Source organism: Perca fluviatilis, chromosome 13 (assembly GCF_010015445.1).
Source record: "Perca fluviatilis chromosome 13, GENO_Pfluv_1.0, whole genome shotgun sequence".
Taxonomy (NCBI): Eukaryota; Metazoa; Chordata; class Actinopteri; order Perciformes; family Percidae; genus Perca; species Perca fluviatilis.
This window is the reverse complement of record NC_053124.1, coordinates 37,582,968-37,603,057: the sequence shown is the minus strand read 5'-3', so window position 1 is coordinate 37,603,057 and position 20,090 is coordinate 37,582,968. Positions and strand designations below refer to the sequence as shown.

The following is a 20,090-nucleotide window of genomic DNA, read 5'->3' as shown; positions in this document are numbered from 1 at the left end:
CTACAACACACACACAGTCACACACACATACAGACACACACACACTCAACAGGTGAGACACACACACACACACACACACACACACACACACACACACACACAGACATACACAGACTGTGACATACACACACACACACACTCAGCAGGTGAGACTACAACACACACACAGTCACACACACATACAGACACGCGCACACACACACACTCAACAGGTGAGACACACACACACACACACACACACACACAGAGACACACACACACACACACATACATACAAAGACGCACACACACTCAGCAGGTGATACTACTACCCACAAACACACACACATACAGAGACACACACTGTGACACACACACACACACTCAGCAGCTGAGATGAATGAGTGGTGTAGTGTGTGTGTGTGTGTGTGTGTGTGTGTGTGTGTGTGTGTGTGTGTGTGTGTGTCCAGCAGGCGGCGCTGCAGCATCACAGCTCTCATCTGATGACGCAGACATTAAAACACATTTATCTTCATATTAACTCTCACGGTACAGCAATAGCTTATTTAATTTCATATTTTTTACATTTTTTTGGAGCATTCCCAGGTGCCCCTAGTTTATTCTGTAATGTGTCGGCATATGTCAATCTTTTAAAAGACAGGCTTATGTTGAAATAAATACACCTGCACCAGTAGGTATGTATCTCGTTATACATATATGTATGTTGGCCATCTCATAATGTGCAAAAATATATTTTTTTTTTCCTATGGTTGGAACCGGTGTGTTTTTTAGAAAGTAATTTTTGGCCACTTTTGACAGCCCTATGTGTATGGCATTGATCAGATGAGTTGAGGGATGAGAAGAGCCTTCTCTGTGCGCTCTCACAGTCGTTTCGGTTACACTTTCCTTGAAGGTATCTGCATAAGAGTGACGTGACACTGTCATGAACGTGTCATAATCATTATAAACAAGTCATAAACGTTTATGACATAACGCTTGTTTCACTAAGTGGCATTCGGTTTTTTGTCATGACAAGTTAGGTTTGGGTTAAACGCAGCGCCCAGGATGGGTGGGCACAAGGGGACCACTGGTGTGATGAACACTTAAAGAACTCCTTAAAAAGCCGGGTTCGGTATAATATATATATATATATATATATATATATATATATATATATATATATATATATATATATATATTATATAAAAGCTGTTTAAAAGATGGCCAGATATTAAAAGCAGGTTAAAAGAACCACTGGACAGGACGGACAGCGGAAGATTTCAAACTTTAAATAAAAGGTTACCTCCACAACTACTCTCCTAGGGACATTACAAAATAAATACATAAAATAAATAATATATATATATATATACACACATATATAGAGTTATGTAAATAAATAGCCCGGCGTCACAATATGAAATAAATTCTATCCTAATATTAAAAACATCTTATTTAAACTCAAAATGTTAAATAAAAACATTTAAAAGGTCATAAATACTGTCTGAATTACTTGCCCTTGAGGTTAAAAAAAAAATATACACATACCATTACAAAATTTGTAATAAGTGCTGTGTTATTAGTTATTTAGAATTTACTTAGTAGTACTATTATTTATTTAATATGCTACTATCTTGAGAGTTGGTTGCTGCTTAGTCAGTATAGTGGCCTGTGTATGTGTATTCTTGCTTGTTTTTGATGCCCATTTATGCAATATGATGTCATTGACAGTGTTTCTCTGTTTGTCTGTATGCCTGGTTAAGTGTCTTGTCTTTTTGATACGACTGGTAGGCTAAAAACAGAATTGCCCTACAGGGATAAATAAAGTTGTATTGAATTGAATTTGAATTGAATTTAAAAGTGCTTTAAAAGGTAAAAAGTGCCACACAATAAATAACCATAAATAATTTAAAATACATCATAGAATAAAACCACACTGTTAGTGAAAATGCATAAAACCAATGGCATGTGTAACATCATGTTAAAGTCTTGAGGCAAGTAATTCAATTTGTAATAATAATAATAATAATAAATATTAGCAATAAAGACGGAAGCACAATCAAATTATTAAAATATAAGTACGGCAGAATACAAGTTATGAAGGAAAACCGCGGCATCTTTAAAATATGTATTAAAAAAACTATAAAAAACATTAACATATTAGGTAGGACCTCCTCTGCAGGTAGAAATTGACCCCCTAAAGGAAAGCATAATAAAATCTGAGAAACATGCTATAAAAGACGTAAATATGGAAATATTACAACAAATACAGTTATTATTAATCATAAAAAAAGTCATTTAAAATAGAAAACGAAGAAAAAACAAGGAAAAGAAAGCTTGCAGTGGGGTTAAAGGTTAGGATTAGGGTTAAACTCTTATGTAGATACCTTCAAGTAAAGGGTTACCGTTGTTTCTTTGCTTTCGTCACGACTGTTTTCAAGCTGAACCGCCCAAAAAAAAAGATGAAAGCAGGCTTCAAAATTAACATTTTCGTCTACCAGCCAAATGGCTAATGAATGTTCAAATATTACCAGCCATTCAATAGATTACCATTGGGTGAGTGAAGCAAATCTACCAGCCACTTGCATATTTCACCAGCATTTGGCTGGTAAACGGTGCTAATTTAGAACCCTGGATGAAAGGCTATCGCGGGCCGACAGTTGGGGGGGGGGGGGCCCAACGCCAAAAAATCAGGGCGCCGGTTGCCTTGGTGTGTCAGGGCCTTTTAAACTAAAGGCTTCAGACCGGCAGAATGAAAAGTGTGAACGTGGAAGCTCCGTGTCGTTTCTGGAACAACAGCCTCTCCCGATAAAGTGAATGTCATGAAATAATTACAGATTAATGAGCATCGTTCTATTCCCTGACGCACTGAAAGGTTGACGTACTCGCTTGGCCAAAACCCTCGAGAGTTTGGTCTTTTCACTGTCCGTCTTTTTTTTTTTTTTTTTTAGGATTCAAATCTGTGTGACATTTAGAATCCAATCACAGATAAAAAGCTGCTGAATGGAACATTTTTGTTCAGCTGAAAATGATCTTTTACTGCAAACACTAAATCCACAGTTCTTTGTTTCATATATAAAATACATGAATGTAGTTTGTTTCTTGACATACTATACTATGACTTTTTTTTCGACTTACTACGTATACTATGACTTTTTTTGTGACTTGGTTAACAATTTTTCATATTTATTTTTTAATAAAATACAAAACGTACAACTCCAGGGCGGCCTCTAACTCACCCAGGAAGAGCGTTCGCCCCACCGTCTATCCCACTGTCACTTCAGAATAAAGGGAAAAGCCCCCCAAAAAATAATCTACCAAAAAACATACAACTCCAACACGAAATATACATATACAATATTCCAGACCATTCAACAAAAATAGTAACAAAAAAACTTTGAACATATGTATAAATGCCAACACCATAAGCCCATCGTACACGTCTCTCTCCAGCCAAAAGCTTCTTAGGAGTAGGGTTAGGTATTATTTGGGTTTTTTCCAATACCGGTGCTAAAACGATACTTTTAAAACGGTGCCGGTGCCTGAACCGATACTTTTAAAAATAGGGTAATAGGGAATTTTAGGATAACTTTGAATGCGCCACGAGGCTTACTACTTTCAAGTGAACGCAACATTTAGTTCCGTCTGTGTTGTTTTTCCGACCGTCCCGCTGTTGGAATCCTCTACAGTGAAACGCAGTCACATTTTACACCGTTTAGCTGTCAGCATTTAAACCGTGTTTAATCCAGCTGCTAGCTAACGGTAGGCTAACGTTACCTGCTGTCAAGTGAAGTGTTAACTAGCGTCATGTGCAGCGATGCTAATGTCTGTATCAGAGCATCAGAGAGCAGCGCAAAAAGCATTTAATTGGCAACGAAATGAGGCACCGAAATCTGCGTTGCAATTCAGTCCGGTCGTGTAGGCACCCAACCCTACTTAGGAGCCTCCAGAACGTTAAGCTACTTTCCCCATTTTCTGATATAGACATCCAATATGGTAAACCGTTTATATGACATCTTTTCAAACGCCACCACCCTATTCATCTCACAAGCCCACTCCTGGAGTGATTGCGGCACCCCTTCATTCTTCCATCCTCTTAAAATAATCTGTCTGGCTATCATTGACCTGGTCTGGACCCAGCTTCTTATGTGCTCATCTATTCGGCTTAGGTTTGACCCATCTCCCAGAACAAATACTCTCTGGCTAAATGCAACCTTTGTCCCTGGCGTAGGTTATCATGTATCCCGGTCCAAAATATCTAAACCTTGTTTTATGCCTTTTTTATGACATTTTTCGACACACAATACTATGAATTTTTTTTACGTATATTATATAGTATGTCAGAAAAGTCATTAAAAAGTCATAATATAGTATGTCGAAAAAAGCCATAAAAAAGTCATTTTAGTATGTCAAAAAAAGTCATAACAAAATCATAATTTAGTATGTCGAAAAAAGTAATTAAAAAGTCATATTTGAGTATGTTGAAATAAATCATATTATAGTATGTAAAAAAAGTCATAGTATAGTATGTCAAAAAAGTCATAGTATAGTATGTTGAAAAAAAGTAATTTTAGTATGTTAAAATAAGTCATAGTATAGTATGTGAAAAAAGTCATAGTATAGTATGTCAAAAAAGTCATAGTATAGTATGTTGAAAAAAGTCATTAAAAAGTCATTTTAGTATGTCAAAAAAAGTCATAACAATTTTTTTTTTTTTTTTTTTTTTTTTTTTTATTAAAATTTTTTTTTTTTTATTTTTATTATATTTTTTTTTTTATATAAAATTTTTTTTTTTTTTTTTAAAAAAAAAATTTTAAAAAATTTTTTTTTTTTTTTTTTAATTTTTTTTTATTTTAGTATGTCAAGATAGTGTAGTATAGATAAAAGTAAAAAAGAATGAATGAGGATTTTAAAATGGGGATTAGTTTAGTAGCAAAAGTCATAGTATAATATGTTGAAAAAAGTCATAGTATAGTATGTCAAAAAAGTCATAGTATAGTATGTCAAAAAAGTCATAGTATAATATGTTGAAAAAAGTCATAGTATAGTATGTAAAAAAATGTCATAGTATAGTATGTCGAAAAAGTCATAAAAAAGTCATAGTATAGTATGTCGAAAAAAGTCATAACAAAATCATAGTTTAGTATGTCCAAAAAGTCATAGTATATTATGTTAAAAACGTCATAGTATAGTATGTCAAAAAAAAGTCATAGTACAGTATGTCAAAAAAGTCATAGTATAGTATGTTGAAAAAAGTAATAAAAAAGTCATATTTTTGTATGTTGAAAAAAATCACATGCCAAAAAAGTCATAGTATAGTATGTTGAAAAAAGTCATAGTATAGTATGTAAAAAATGTCATAGTATAGTATGTTGAAAAGTCATAGTATAGCATGTCGAAAAAAGTCATAGTATAGTATGTCGAAAAAAGTCATAGTATAGTATGTTGAAAAGTCATAGTATAGCATGTCGAAAAAAGTCATAGTATAGTATGTCGAAAAAAGTCATAAAAAAGTCATAGTATAGTATGTCGAAAAAAGTCATAACAAAATCATAGTTTAGTATGTCCAAAAACTCATGGTATGTCCAAAAAGTCATAGTATAGTATGTCGAAAAAAGTCATAACAAAATCATAGTTTAGTATGTCCAAAAAGTCATGGTATGTCCAAAAAAGTCATAGTATAGTATGTTGAAAAAAGTCATAGTATAGTATGTAAAAAATGTCACAGTATAGCATGTCGAAAAAAGTCATAGTATAGTATGTCGAAAAAAGTCATAACAAAATCATAGTTTAGTATGTCCAAAAAGTCATAGTATATTATGTTAAAAAAGTCATAGTATAGTATGTCAAAAAAAAGTCATAGTATAGTATGTCAAAAAAGTCATAGTATAGTATGTTGAAAAAAGTAATAAAAAAGTAATATTTGAGTATGTTGAAATAAATCACATGCCAAAAAATTCATAGTATAATGTCGACAAAAAGTCATAGTATAGTATGTTGAAAAAAGTCATAGTATAGTATGTCAAAAAGTCATAGTATAGTATGTTGAAAAAAGTCATAGTATAGTATGTCAAAAAGTCATAGTATAGTATGTTGAAAAAAGTCATAGTATAGTATGTTGAAAAAAGTCATAGTATAGTATGTCAAAAAGTCATAGTATAGTATGTTGAAAAAAGTCATAGTATAGTATGTCAAAAAGTCATTGTATAGTATGTTGAAAAAAGTCATAGTATAGTATGTCGAAAAAAGTCATTAAAAAGTCATTTTAGTATGTTAAAATAAGTCAGTATAGTATGTCAAAAAGTCATAGTATAGTATGTCAAAAAAGTCACAGTATAATATGTTGAAAAAAGTCATAGTATAGTATGTAAAAAAAATGTCATAGTATAGTATGTCGAAAAAGTCATAAAAAAGTCATAGTATAGTATGTCGAAAAAAGTCATAACAAAATCATAGTTTAGTATGTCCAAAAAGTCATGGTATGTCCAAAACGTCATAGTATAGTATGTCGAAAAAAGTCATAACAAAATCATAGTTTAGTATGTCCAAAAAGTCATAGTATATTATGTTAAAAAAGTCATAGTATAGTATGTCAAAAAAAAGTCATAGTATAGTATGTCAAAAAAGTCATAGTATAGTATGTTGAAAAAAGTAATAAAAAAGTATTTGAGTATGTTGAAATAAATCACATGCCAAAAAATTCATAGTATAATGTCGACAAAAAGTCATAGTATAGTATGTTGAAAAAAGTCATAGTATAGTATGTCAAAAAGTCATAGTATAGTATGTTGAAAAAAGTCATAGTATAGTATGTCAAAAAGTCATTGTATAGTATGTTGAAAAAAGTCATTAAAAAGTCATTTTAGTATGTTAAAATAAGTCAGTATAGTATGTCAAAAAGTCATAGTATAGTATGTCAAAAAAGTCACAGTATAATATGTTGAAAAAAGTCATAGTATAGTGTGTAAAAAAATGTCATAGTATAGTATGTCGAAAAAGTCATAAAAAAGTCATAGTATAGTATGTCGAAAAAAGTCATAACAAAATCATAGTTTAGTATGTCCAAAAAGTCATGGTATGTCCAAAAAGTCATAGTATAGTATGTCGAAAAAAGTGATAACAAAATCATAGTTTAGTATGTCCAAAAAGTCATGGTATATTATGTTAAAAAAGTCATAGTATAGTATGTTGAAAAAAGTAATAAAAAAGTCATATTTGAGTATGTTGAAAAAAATCACATGCCAAAAAAGTCATAGTATAGCATGTCGAAAAAAGTCATAGTATAGTATGTCGAAAAAAGTCATAGTATAGTATGTCGAAAAAAGTCATAAAAAAGTCATAGTATAGTATGTCGAAAAAAGTCATAACAAAATCATAGTTTAGTATGTCCAAAAAGTCATGGTATGTCCAAAAAGTCATAGTATAGTATGTCGAAAAAAGTCATAACAAAATCATAGTTTAGTATGTCCAAAAAGTCATGGTATGTCCAAAAAAGTCATAGTATAGTATGTTGAAAAAAGTCATAGTATAGTATGTAAAAAATGTCACAGTATAGCATGTCGAAAAAAGTCATAGTATAGTATGTCGAAAAAAGTCATAACAAAATCATAGTTTAGTATGTCCAAAAAGTCATGGTATGTCCAAAAAGTCATAGTATATTATGTCGAAAAAAGTAATAAAAAAGTCATATTTGAGTATGTTGAAATAAATCACATGCCAAAAAAGTCATAGTATAGTATGTTGAAAAAAGTCATAGTATAGTATGTAAAAAATGTCATAGTATAGCATGTCGAAAAAAGTCATAGTATAGTATGTCGAAAAAAGTCATAAAAAAGTCATAGTATAGTATGTCGAAAAAAGTCATAACAAAATCATAGTTTAGTATGTCCAAAAAGTCATGGTATAGTATGTCGAAAAAAGTGATAACAAAATCATAGTATATTATGTTAAAAAAGTCATAGTATAGTATGTAAAAAAATGTCATAGTATGTAAAAAATGTCATAGTATGTAAAAAATGTCATAGTATAGCATGTCGAAAAAAATTCATAGTATAGTATGTAAAAAAAATGTCATAGTATAGCATGTCGAAAAAATTCATAGTATAGTATGTCGAAAAAAGTCATAAAAAAGTCATAGTATAGTATGTCGAAAAAAGTCATAACAAAATCATAGTTTAGTATGTCCAAAAAGTCATAGTATAGTATGTCGAAAAAAGTCATAACAAAATCATAGTTTAGTATGTCCAAAAAAGTGATAACAAAATCATAGTTTAGTATGTCCAAAAAGTCATGGTATGTCCAAAAAGTCATGGTATAGTATGTCGAAAGAAGTGATAACAAAATCATAGTTTAGTATGTCCAAAAAGTCATGGTATGTCCAAAAAGTCATAGTATAGTATGTCGAAAAAGTCATAGTATAGTATGTCGAAAAAAGTAATAAAAAAGTCATATTTGAGTATGTTGAAATAAATCACATGCCAAAAAATGTCATAGTATAGTATGTCAAAAAGTCATAGTATAGCATGTTGAAATGTTGTGTCATGTTTAAAGAAAACTAACCAGAGTTTCATTGGTTTGTTGTTTTGCAGCTGACGATCGGTTGGATCCTGGCTAGCATGATCTGAGGGGGGGGGGGCGCCTCTGTGACCTCTAACCTCTGCGGAGAGGAGCCCCGGCTTCCCTCAGCGTGGGCTTCCAGGCGGACCAGCTCAGCCAATCACAGAGCGTTCACAGTTTACTGCACTGAGAGTCACAAACTCTTCTCATTAATATCAAACTACATCACGTTTATCACCTTTTCACTGTTTTATTTAAACATGCAAGTTCAAACAGAACCAAGATCTTCTCTCCACGGAGAGATCGTCTATAAAAATATATATATGGAAGTTCATTAACGACAAAACTGTTGAGTGAGAGCAAAATAAAATCAGACTTCAGCGAAGCTGAACAAGTCGAGACTCAACAAGGAATTCACAGAGAAAGCGACTCTAAAAATGAAGTAAATTACATTTTAAATGTCAACATCTGAATTCAAATCAAATGATTTATTATGAATATCATGTTTGTATTCTCCCACTCCGAATAAATACTACTTTTTATCCGGACGTGGAAGTTCTACTGCAGTCCTGTTTTGTTGTTAATGAACTTCCACATTTGTTTTCATCAGAAAACATTTCATTTAGAACTGTATTTATTATGTTGAACTTCTTGTTGACATGGACTTTTAAAAAATATATATATGTATACAGTCAAATATTAAAAGAAAAAGAAGAGAATTCAGGCTCATATTAGAAACTTTGTTTAAACTTTACTTGAAGGTATCTACATAAGAGTGACATGACACTGTCCTGAATGTGTCATAAACATTATAAACAAGTCCTAAACGTTTATGACATAACACTGCTTTTAGTAAGTGGCATTCGGTTTTTGTCATGAAAAATTAGGGTTAGGGGGTTAGGATTAGAGTTAGGGGGTTAGGATTAGGGTTAGGGGGTTAGGATTAGAGTTAGGGGGTTAGGATTAGGGTTAGGGGGTTAGGATTAGAGTTAGGGGGTTAGGATTAGGGTTAGGGGGTTAGGATTAGGGTTAGGGTTCGTGTGTCATGTCACTCTTATGTAGATACCTTCAAGCAAATTGTTACCGAAACGTTATTTAATGTAAATTCACTATCTGTTAGCTTGATTTTATTTTACTACTATTTTACTGGTCACATCAATTTCTCCACGTTTGGTCTCTAAAACATTTCACTGAGTTTGACTGGGAGTCCAAACGGCAGCACTTTGTAAAGTAGCAGCACTTATCAGTTTACTTTGGTATTTTCATATCCGTTATAGATTTGTTCTGACAGGACATAAGTTAAGTTATGAGCTCGACTTCTCGCCACAGTGTTTGATTCAATGAACCAGTCTTACTCGATGTTTTTAAGGATTCAACTGTGGGCACAGAAGGAGGAAGCCATTAATTGTCCCTTCAAATTAAAAGTCTGAGGAAATGCTTGCGCGTGTTTCTGTCTGAGTGATGCGTTGTGCACCTGTTTGTGTGAACAGATTAAAAACGTTTGAAACTGTAATTTGATGGATGATTCTTCTGCAGAGATAAGAGTACTAAGTAAATAGTTTTCATGAGCAGATAGTTTTAAAATGTGACAGAAAAAGAAATCGGATTCATTAAAACACACCGACGTTTAGTACAACAGCATTAAAGAACTTCCAAAACATGTTTTTGTATGTTTTTTAGTAACGCCCTAAACGTCGATAATCTTTTCTGTCACGACCCCAAAACTATCTCTTTCATGAAACTGTTACCAATGCTCTTATCTGCAAGCGTGTCCCAGTTTCAAACTTGTTCAATCTGTTCCTAGTAGGAATACCTATGCTCAATTTAGCTGCAACCCTTTAATTGAAGGGACTGATCACCAACCGATTGAATCCTGCGCTTTATCATTTGGTTCGTGTCAAACTTGCTGACAACGGCGAATATAACCAACATGATAAATCTACCAACGGTGTAATGCCAAAGTAAACGATGCTTGCGAAAGTGCTGCCCGATCAAACTTTCAGTGAAATGTTTACAAGCAAACCTCGGAGAAAAGCTGATGTGAACCAAAAATAATCAATTAAATCAACTTAACTGAACAATTAATTTAAATGCGTTCGATGTAATTAACTGAGGCTATCTGTAAGGTGACATGACACCGCGGAGACCCTAGCCCTAGTCTTAACTAATCCTGGCCTAACTAATCCCTAAACTAATCTAACCTAATAATCCTTTAACTAATCACAACTACATATCTAACTTTCTAACCAACTCCTGAAATCACAACCCTAACCCTGTGTTTCATGACCAAGAGCCGGTGCCACTTACCCCAAAGCGGTGTTATGTCATAAGCGTTTTAAGGACTTGTTTATAATGTTTTGACACATTTGGGACAGTGTCATGTCACTCTTATGTAGATACCTTCCAGGTAAAGTTTAGGCAGGGTTTTAATGGGCTGGAACATATTTCAACAGCGCACAATATTGACTGTTATACGCTGCTATATTTTTAAAGTCCATGTCAACTGAAAGTTCAACTTATAACCTCAAGCTACAGTTCATCGAAAATTTTCTGATGGCTATGGAAGTTCACGTCCTTTATTTCAAAATATGAACTGTAAACTTTTCCGCGATCACGATAAAATAATATATTTATTCCGGTGGAAATACAAACATGACGACTAAAATAATCGGCTGATTTAATTCAATTCGCCATTATTTCAAAATATCCATTTTACCTAAATTTTAAGAAATCCGGCTCGCCGTTCCTGATCTCGACTATTCGCTTTCGCTGAAGTGTTTCTTTAACTTCTACTCACGCTGGTTTTCATCAATTAATGTTTCCATCGCCGCATAAAACGTTTCATTGGAGAAAGAATCGTTCATTTGAAACTTTCCATGTTGAAAACTCAGGCGATAGAAAGTCGACTCATTAAGTCTCGTTTACATTATTGAAAAGCGAGAAAGTTCAATGACTCGGGCAAATATTAATGACGTACCAGCGATGACGACTGTCGCCTGGAAATGCAGCTGAGGAAAGCAGGGGCTATCGCGAAGTTAAGAAGCACACTCCGTCATCTTAACAAAGGATCAAACTGGTGATCTTCTTCAAAACCATCAAACTTCAGGATGCGATTTCTTCTTATGGCACGACGCCTCAACTCCTTCTGTTTCCGACACCGGCATTTTTTCGGCATAATATTCTTCGGCCTCAAACTGTTTCGCTGCTTTTCGCCGCGAGCTTTCAAGGCGCCTCACTATGACTTTGAACGCACCACTCTCGGCACGAGACATACTAAGCTGTTTTATTACTCGCTCTTTGTTTTCCACTACTCTGTGACTTTGTTTTCCTGTTTTGGTTTTCCTATGAATTTTCGGCCATCACCGGACATACTGGCTGGGCACCGGCTTTTCATTTATACTACTCTGCTGACTTTTCATTGCTATACTGTTTTTTCAGGCATGCTTTATACTATGACTTTTTTCGGCATGTGATTTTTTCAACATGCTCCCAAATATGACTTTTTTGTGCTTTTTCAACATACTATACTGTGACCTTTTTGGCATGGCCATGACTTTTGGACATACCAAACTATGATTTTGTTATCACTCGACTTTGCTCTCTATGACTTTGAACATACTTTGGACATGCTAAACTATGTTTTGTTATGACTTTTTTTTGACTTGCCTATATTTTATGACTTTCGACATACTATGCTATGACTTACACACTACTATGACTTTCAACTTTATATTATGCTGTGACTTTTTGACATACTATACTATGACTTTTTTTTATACTATGCTGACTTATTTTAACTAAAATGACTTTTGTGACTTTTCACATACTATCTATTGACTATACTATACTATGACTTTTTTACTACTATACTATGACTTTTTTATGACATTTTTCTCGCCCATACCATACCTTTATGACTTTTCGACATACCATACATGACTTTTTATGACATTTTCCACATACTATACATGCGTTTTCGACATACTCATAATTTCGTGACTTTTCGGACATTAATTATAATCCTCTTTTTGCACAACATACCGTCTTATGACTTTCTATGACTTTTGCATAAAGATAATGTTTCGATTTTATACTCATTTTTATGACATTTTTCGGACATGTACTTATACTATGACTTTTTTCCGCATAGTATACCATGACCTTTTCGACATATTATACTGCACTTTTCTCGGTTATATTGATTCCTTCTTATGACATTTTTCACAATACTCATACTCATACTTTTTTCGACACAATTGTACCTGCTACTTTTGACTTTTTGATAAATTACACTGACTTTTTCGATTGTCTGTCGTTTTTCTTTTTATACTTACACCGACTTTTTTCGGACATACCTTTTTTATCTTTTTCTACTACCTACTCTTTCTTCTTTTTTTGACATACCCACTATTTTTTTCCTTACTAGTTTTTTTTTTTTTATTTTTTTTATTTTGTTTTGCTTTTTTTCTTTTTAACTCTTATGACTTTTACAACACCCCTCCCTATGCGATCTTTTAATTTTTACATACTCATTACCTTCATCTCTTTTTTCATACTATACTCATCTTTTTCGACATTCTACTTTATGACTATTTTCGGCTTATTTTTTTCAACATACTATAATTGTATATGGGTCTTTCTTCGGCTATTACCTAATTTTCAAGAATTCTCCATACTTATTATTACTTTTATGACATTTTTTCACATACCAAGCTTTTTTTCTTTTATCATTTTTCGATCTACTTTTTTGTCTTTTCTCTTTTTTGCATTTTTCTTTTTTCAACATACTATACCATTTTTTCGGCTCATTCTTTTTTTAACATATCTCTTTTTGACTTTTGGTTGTTTTTTGGTTTTTTTTTTCTCCCCTCTTTATTTTTCCATCTTTTTTTTGCCTTTTTTCTCCTCATATTTTTTAACATACCTATTCGTGGCGACTTTTTGGCATGTTATACCTCGTGACTCTTTTCTTTTTTAGTCCGTATTTTTTTTGCATTTTTCCATTTTCTACTTTACCTTTACATTTTTTCTACCGTCCTGCTTTTATTTTTTTGCATATCCCTTTTTCTTCGACTACTCTTGTCTTTTCTTATTACTTTTTTGCCTTTTTTTTTTTTTTTTTCCATACTTTTTTTTACATACCTCTATCTTTTTTTTCTTCGTTTTATCCTTTTCATACTCCCTTTCCCTACCTTTCCCTGCCTCTTTTGCGCCCTTTGCTTTTTATGACATTTTTCTTAACATACTCATACTATGACCTTTTTTCAATAATAACTGTGCAATTCTGCCTTTTTTTCAAACACACTGGCATCTACATACCTTTTTTCACCACACCATACCATGTCTTTCAAACATACACACTCATGATCCTTTTTTCCCAACACACCACACCTCAGACTTTTTTCACCACACCATATACTTCATGTGATTCTTTTTTCACATACCTGTACCTGCTATGACTTTTCAACATACCACACCATGACTTTTTTATGACATACCATACCTATGAATTCTTTTTTTCACATACCATACCATGACTTTTTATGATTTTCCACATACCATACCATGACTTTTCTGACATACCATACCTGCCATGACTTTTCTAATACACTATAACTTTTATAACATACACTATACTTTATGACTTTTTCTTAAGGACTCCTTTTTGGCATGTTATACCGTGACTTTTTCATACATAATTCATACTTTTTATACTCTTCTCAATACTACCCATACAAGACCTCTCATGACTTTTTTTCACACATATTATAATTGTGGACTTTTTTCTGGCATCCTCTTCTTATGACATTTTCGACATAACTATAATTCATGATTCTTTCTGTCACACTGTACCTATGACTTTTAAGGACTTTTGACATACCACACCCTCACACTTTTCTTTCGGCCATGCCACAATACCATAACTTTTATGACATTTTCGACATACACAAGACTAAGGATTTTTGATCCTTTTTTAAGGACATTTTTTCGACATACACTATAATCCTTTTTATGACATAAGCACTATAATTAAGTGACTTTTATGATACTTTGTATTACGTTATACTATGATCCTTTTTGTCAACATACCATACTCAAGTGACCTTTTTTTCTCGATAATACTTAAGTAACTTTGAGTAACATTGTACACTGCTTACTTCTATGATCTTTTATATTAAAGAGCACTGTGGACCTTTTTTTCGGAGACAGTACTCATGACTTTTTTTCTGAATATGCACCATAATATGACTTTTTATGTATTCTTCTGACATACCATACTATGACTTTTTCTCGACATAACTATACTCATGACTTTTTTCTGACATAATTATAACTTTTTATAACATACCATAATTAAGGACTTTTTCTAAAGGACTTTTGGTGCTATGTCAGATTCTTTCTCGAGCATTATACTATGATTCTTTTAAGTTCTTTTTCTCGACATACCATACTAAGTTCTTCGACATACTATACCTTAAGTGATTCTTTTTTCGACAACACCACCATGACTTTTTTGACATACTCATGGCTCATGATCTTTTCTTTCTCACACACCACCTATGATCTTTTGTCTTTTTTGGCATGCCTCAGATTCTTTTTTTCTCGACATAATTATGATATTTTACTTTTTTTTTTGACATACCACCATACCATGACTTTTTTAAGACATTTTCACATACTATACCATGTGATCCTTTTTATGACATTTCAGCCACTCATACCTAAGGACTCTTTTTTCACACATTGTACCTTATGGACTTTTTCAACATACCTTAATTTGCATCCTTTTTTCTCAACATACTCACACTCCATGACTTTTTTTCAACATACACTACACCATGACCTTTTTTCAACATACTCATAATTAAGGACTTTCACATACCACATCTATGACTTTTTTCTTTCAACATACTTAAGTACTATGACTTTTTTTCAACATACCACACTCATGACTTTTTCAACATACTCACACTTACATTCTTTTTCAACATACCATAATTATGACTTTTTTTCGACATACTCATACCATGACTCTTTTTTCAACATACCACAATCTAAGTGACTTTTTCACATACCTTATAATTATGACTTCGGTTAATACCTTTTATGATTCTTTTATGACATTTTCCACATACTATACCATGACTTTTTTCAAGCAATTACACTATGGACTTTTTCACATACCACACTATGACTTTTTTTTCAACATACCATACCATGACTCTTTTCAACATACCTATACTCATGACTTTTTTTCTGGAATGCATTTAAGACTTTTTTTCACATACCACACCTCATGACTTTTCAACATACTCACACTCATGACTTTTTTCAACATACCATAATTAAGGACTTTTTTTTCAACATACCCACACCTATGACTTTTCTCAACATACTATACTATGATTCCTTTTTCAAACATACCATAATTAAGTGACTTCCATACCACACTTAAGTGACTTTTTATACATTTTTCTCACATACTATAATTATGACTCTTTTTTTCTCACATACTATAATTATGATCTTTTTTTATACATTTTTCCACATACTTATACTATGACTTTTCAACATAATATACCTTTCACATATGACTTTTTTTCGACATACTCATAACTTTTTATAACATAATTATACTTTGACTTTTTCTTAAGGACTTTTTGTATTGTTATACCTCGTGACTTTTTGACATACTATACTAATGACTTTTTTGACACTTTTTCGACACATACTATTACTTTTTTTTTACTTTTATGATTCTTTTTTTCGACATACTGATGGACTTTTTTTTTCGATACTATACTGTGGACTTTTTTTGACATATTATATCTTTCTATGACTTTTTTATACTATACTATGACTTTTTTGACTTTTTTTACATACTATCTATGACTTTTTTATGACTTTTTTTTGACATACTATACTATCCTTTTTTTCTACATACTATACTATGACTTTTTAGACATATTATAGTGACATTTTATGACATTTTTGGTATAATATACTATGACGTTTATGACTTTTTTTAGACATACTATATATGACTTTTTCACACATTTCTAGTCTTCCGTTATCCCGAAGAGACAGTCATGATTGTTAGACAATGTATATATTCTTGTGTATAATTAAACCTTTAGAATATTATGAACTCAACGCTGCTTTGTGTCACTTTGTTCTCTAACCGTTTTTCACACACACAACTCACAAAGGTGACGCCAGTAGATGATAGAATACAAACCACAAAACTACTGAGCTCAGATTGTTTAATAACAGCAAATCTACTATATTTCACATAAAAAAAACTAAAAAAAAACATTCCTGCTGGCAGTGTGGACATTTTTCGACATACTATACTATGACTTTTTTAGAGATAGTATAGTATGGCTTTTTAATTACTTTTTTCGACATACTATACTATGACTTTTTTTCGACATACTATACTATGATTTTTTGCTTCTTCTGTATTATGACTTTCTTGACATACTATAACATTTTTAGACATATTATACTATGACTTTTCCGGCATACTATACTATGACTTTTTAGAGATGGTATGGTATGTCTTATCTTATACTTACTATACATTTTTGACATATTATACTATGACTTTTCCGACATACTATACTATGACTTTTTAGAGATAGTTATGGTATGGCTTTTTACTTTCTTCGACATACTATACTATGACTTTTTTATGACTTTTGGACATACTATACTATGACTTTTTATGACTTTTTCGACATACTATACTATGACTTTTTATGACTTTTTCGTACTATACTATGACTTTTTCATGATTTTTTTCAACATACTATACTATTACTTTTTTTCACTTATACTATGACTTTTTCGACATATACTATGACTTTTTTGAGATATACTATGACTTTTTCGACATACTATACTATGACTTTTTTTGAGCATCTATGACTTTTGTCACATATTTCTACTCTTATGTTATCAAAGTGAATGGGCGATTGTTAGACTAAGAGTTCTTTTCGGGGATAAAGTACAAATTACATCAGTACATATACTCACAATGTCACTCACCATGTCATGTGGTTTCTTAAAGAAATGTGTCGTTAACCTGTAAGCAGCTTCTCTTCTTCAGTCACTCATATATTAATGTAGTTAAAGTTTTAAAAGTAAAGTTAATATCCTCCACTGTAGAAAGTTAAGGATCCAATCAGCTGTGTGTTTAATGGTCTCATCATCTCAGCGTGACTTGTAGTCGTTATATTTGCTGTCGATTTACTTTAGAATCAACTCAGATGTTATAAACTACATGTGTTCTGTGTGCAGGAATCTGAATGTTAATAAGTAACTAGTAACTAAAGCTGTAACAGATGAATGTAGTGGAGTAACTAAGTAACTAGTACTTAAAGCTGTAACAGATGAATGTAGCGATGTAAGTAACTAGTACTAAAGCTGTAACAGATGAATGTAAGCGGATAACTAAAGTAACTAGTAACTAAAGCTGGAACAGATGAATGTAATGTGGAGTAAACTAAAGTAACTAGTAACTAAAGCTGGAACAGATAATGTGTGGGTAACTAAAGTAACTAGTAACTAAGCTGTAACAGATGATGTAGCGAGATTCTAAAGTATTCAAAGTAATAAGTAACTAGCGTAACTCAAAGCTGGACGACACACTATAACTACAACTACAACTACCTACACACTCTATAAAACACAAATACCACCTACGATACCCCATAGTTTCATCCATAACTAATATAGTGAAACAGACTCAAACCACTCACACTAAACAGACAAATTGTATAGGTTAAACTCACCACACGAACACCTAGTAACACATACCTTTTTTTTTTTTCTTTTTTTAGTGTGCTTTGTGTGTTTCTGTTTCTTTCCCCTCTTCCCTTCTTTCTCTTTCTCCTCCTCCCTTTCCTTCCTCTTCCTTCCTTCCTTTTCTCCTCCTTCCCTCCCCTCCTCCATTTGTCATACATATTTCCATACATTTCCATTATATTTCATGGTTTCCCTTCCAGGGGTTTCCCTTCCATCATCTTTCGGCTTGTCCATGGTTTCCTTCTCCCCTTGTTTCCTTTGTCGTTTCCACGGTCTCAGTCCTTTCTTCACAGTCATTCCATTCAGGTCTCACGGTTTCCTTGGTTTCTTCCTGGGTTTCAGTTTCTGGGTATTCGTTTCCTGTTTCCTGGGTTTCAGGCTCAGGGTTTCCTGGGTTTCCTGGGTTTCCTGGGTTTCCTGGGTTCAGGGTTTCCTGGGTTTCAGTTCACTGGTTTCCTGGGTTTCCTGGGTTTCCACTGGGTTTCCCTGGGTCCTGGTTTCCTGGGTTTCCTGGTTTCCTGGTTCTGGTTGTTCCACATACAAGTTTCCTGTTTCCTGGGTTCGGTTTCCTGGGTTGCGGTCCTGGTTTCCTGGTTTCCTCCCTGGTTTCCTGGGTTCAAAGGTTCCTGGGTGTGCATTCGGTCTGTTCTGGGTTGTTCCTGGGTTTCCTGGGGTTCCTGGGTTTCGTTCCTGGTTTCCTGGGGCTCCCTTGGTTCGTTTTCCTGGGTTACGGGGTTCTGGGTTCAGTTCCTGGGTTTCCTATTCCTTCCTGGTTCTTCTGGGTTCTTCTGGGTTTGGTTTGGCCTGGGTTTTGGGTTTTGGTTTCCTGGTTTCCTGGATGTGTTCTATTCAATTCTGGGTTTTACTGTTGGGTTGGTTTTGGGTTCCTTTCTTTTCCTCCCCCCCCCTCTCCTCCTGTCCTTCCTTTCTTTTCTTCCATTCCCTACCTTCCCCCTTTACCCCTCCTCCCCTCCTCCCTCCCCCCCCCCCCCCCCCCCCCTCCTTCCTCCCCCCCCTCCTCCCCCCCCCCCCTTCCCCCCCCTCCCCCCCCCCCCCCCCCCCCCCTTTCCCCCCCTCTCCCTTTTCTCTACTTTTCTTTAACTTACATTACCTTCCTTTCCTTCCATATACACCCTTTACCCCCTCCGTCTCATCATGTTTCCCCCCCTTCTCCCTCCCCCCCCCTTTTAGGCCAGAACTACCTGTCGTATCCATCCCTCCACTTCTTCTTCTTCATAACTGATCCTAGGCATCACGTGATTCCTCACGACTTATGCCCTCTCTCGGGAATTCATCTTCACCTCCTGTGTGTATTTTTTTCCTTTTCTCATATTTACTGTTATTGTCTTCAAAGTTATTCCTTTTTTTTTTTTCATTCAATTTATTTGTTTTCCTTTTATATATATCTATGTGTTTTATTGATCATTTAATCTGTTGTGTTGTTATTAATGTGTTGGTAGTGATAAATTATGGGATGTCTGTATTTAGTATTATGTTATTATTTCATATTATTTAGTTATATTGTTTTGTGTGTGGGGTTAATATAATTTTGTAATGTGTATATTTATTATTATATTATTTTGTTATTATTATTTATTTTTTATTTTTGAATTGGTTATTTTTGTTGTTGTATTTATTATATTTAATTCTATTTGTGTAATATTTCGGTATTATTAATGATGATATGATTCAAATTCTGCCTGGTTCAGAATCACTGGTTAAAGTACTGCATATAATGCATGTTT

General features: G+C 33.3%; 1 long non-coding RNA gene across 1 annotated transcript in view; it reads left to right on the top strand.

Annotated features, from left to right (window-relative positions):
• Positions 1-9,382, top strand: part of LOC120571078 — a 12,370-nt gene extending 2,988 nt beyond the window's left edge. The window contains exon 3 of the long non-coding RNA XR_005641168.1: positions 8,568-9,382. This is a non-coding gene — a long non-coding RNA (uncharacterized LOC120571078). The remainder of the gene's footprint in view (positions 1-8,567) is intronic.
• The last annotated feature ends 10,708 nt before the right edge of the window (positions 9,383-20,090 follow it).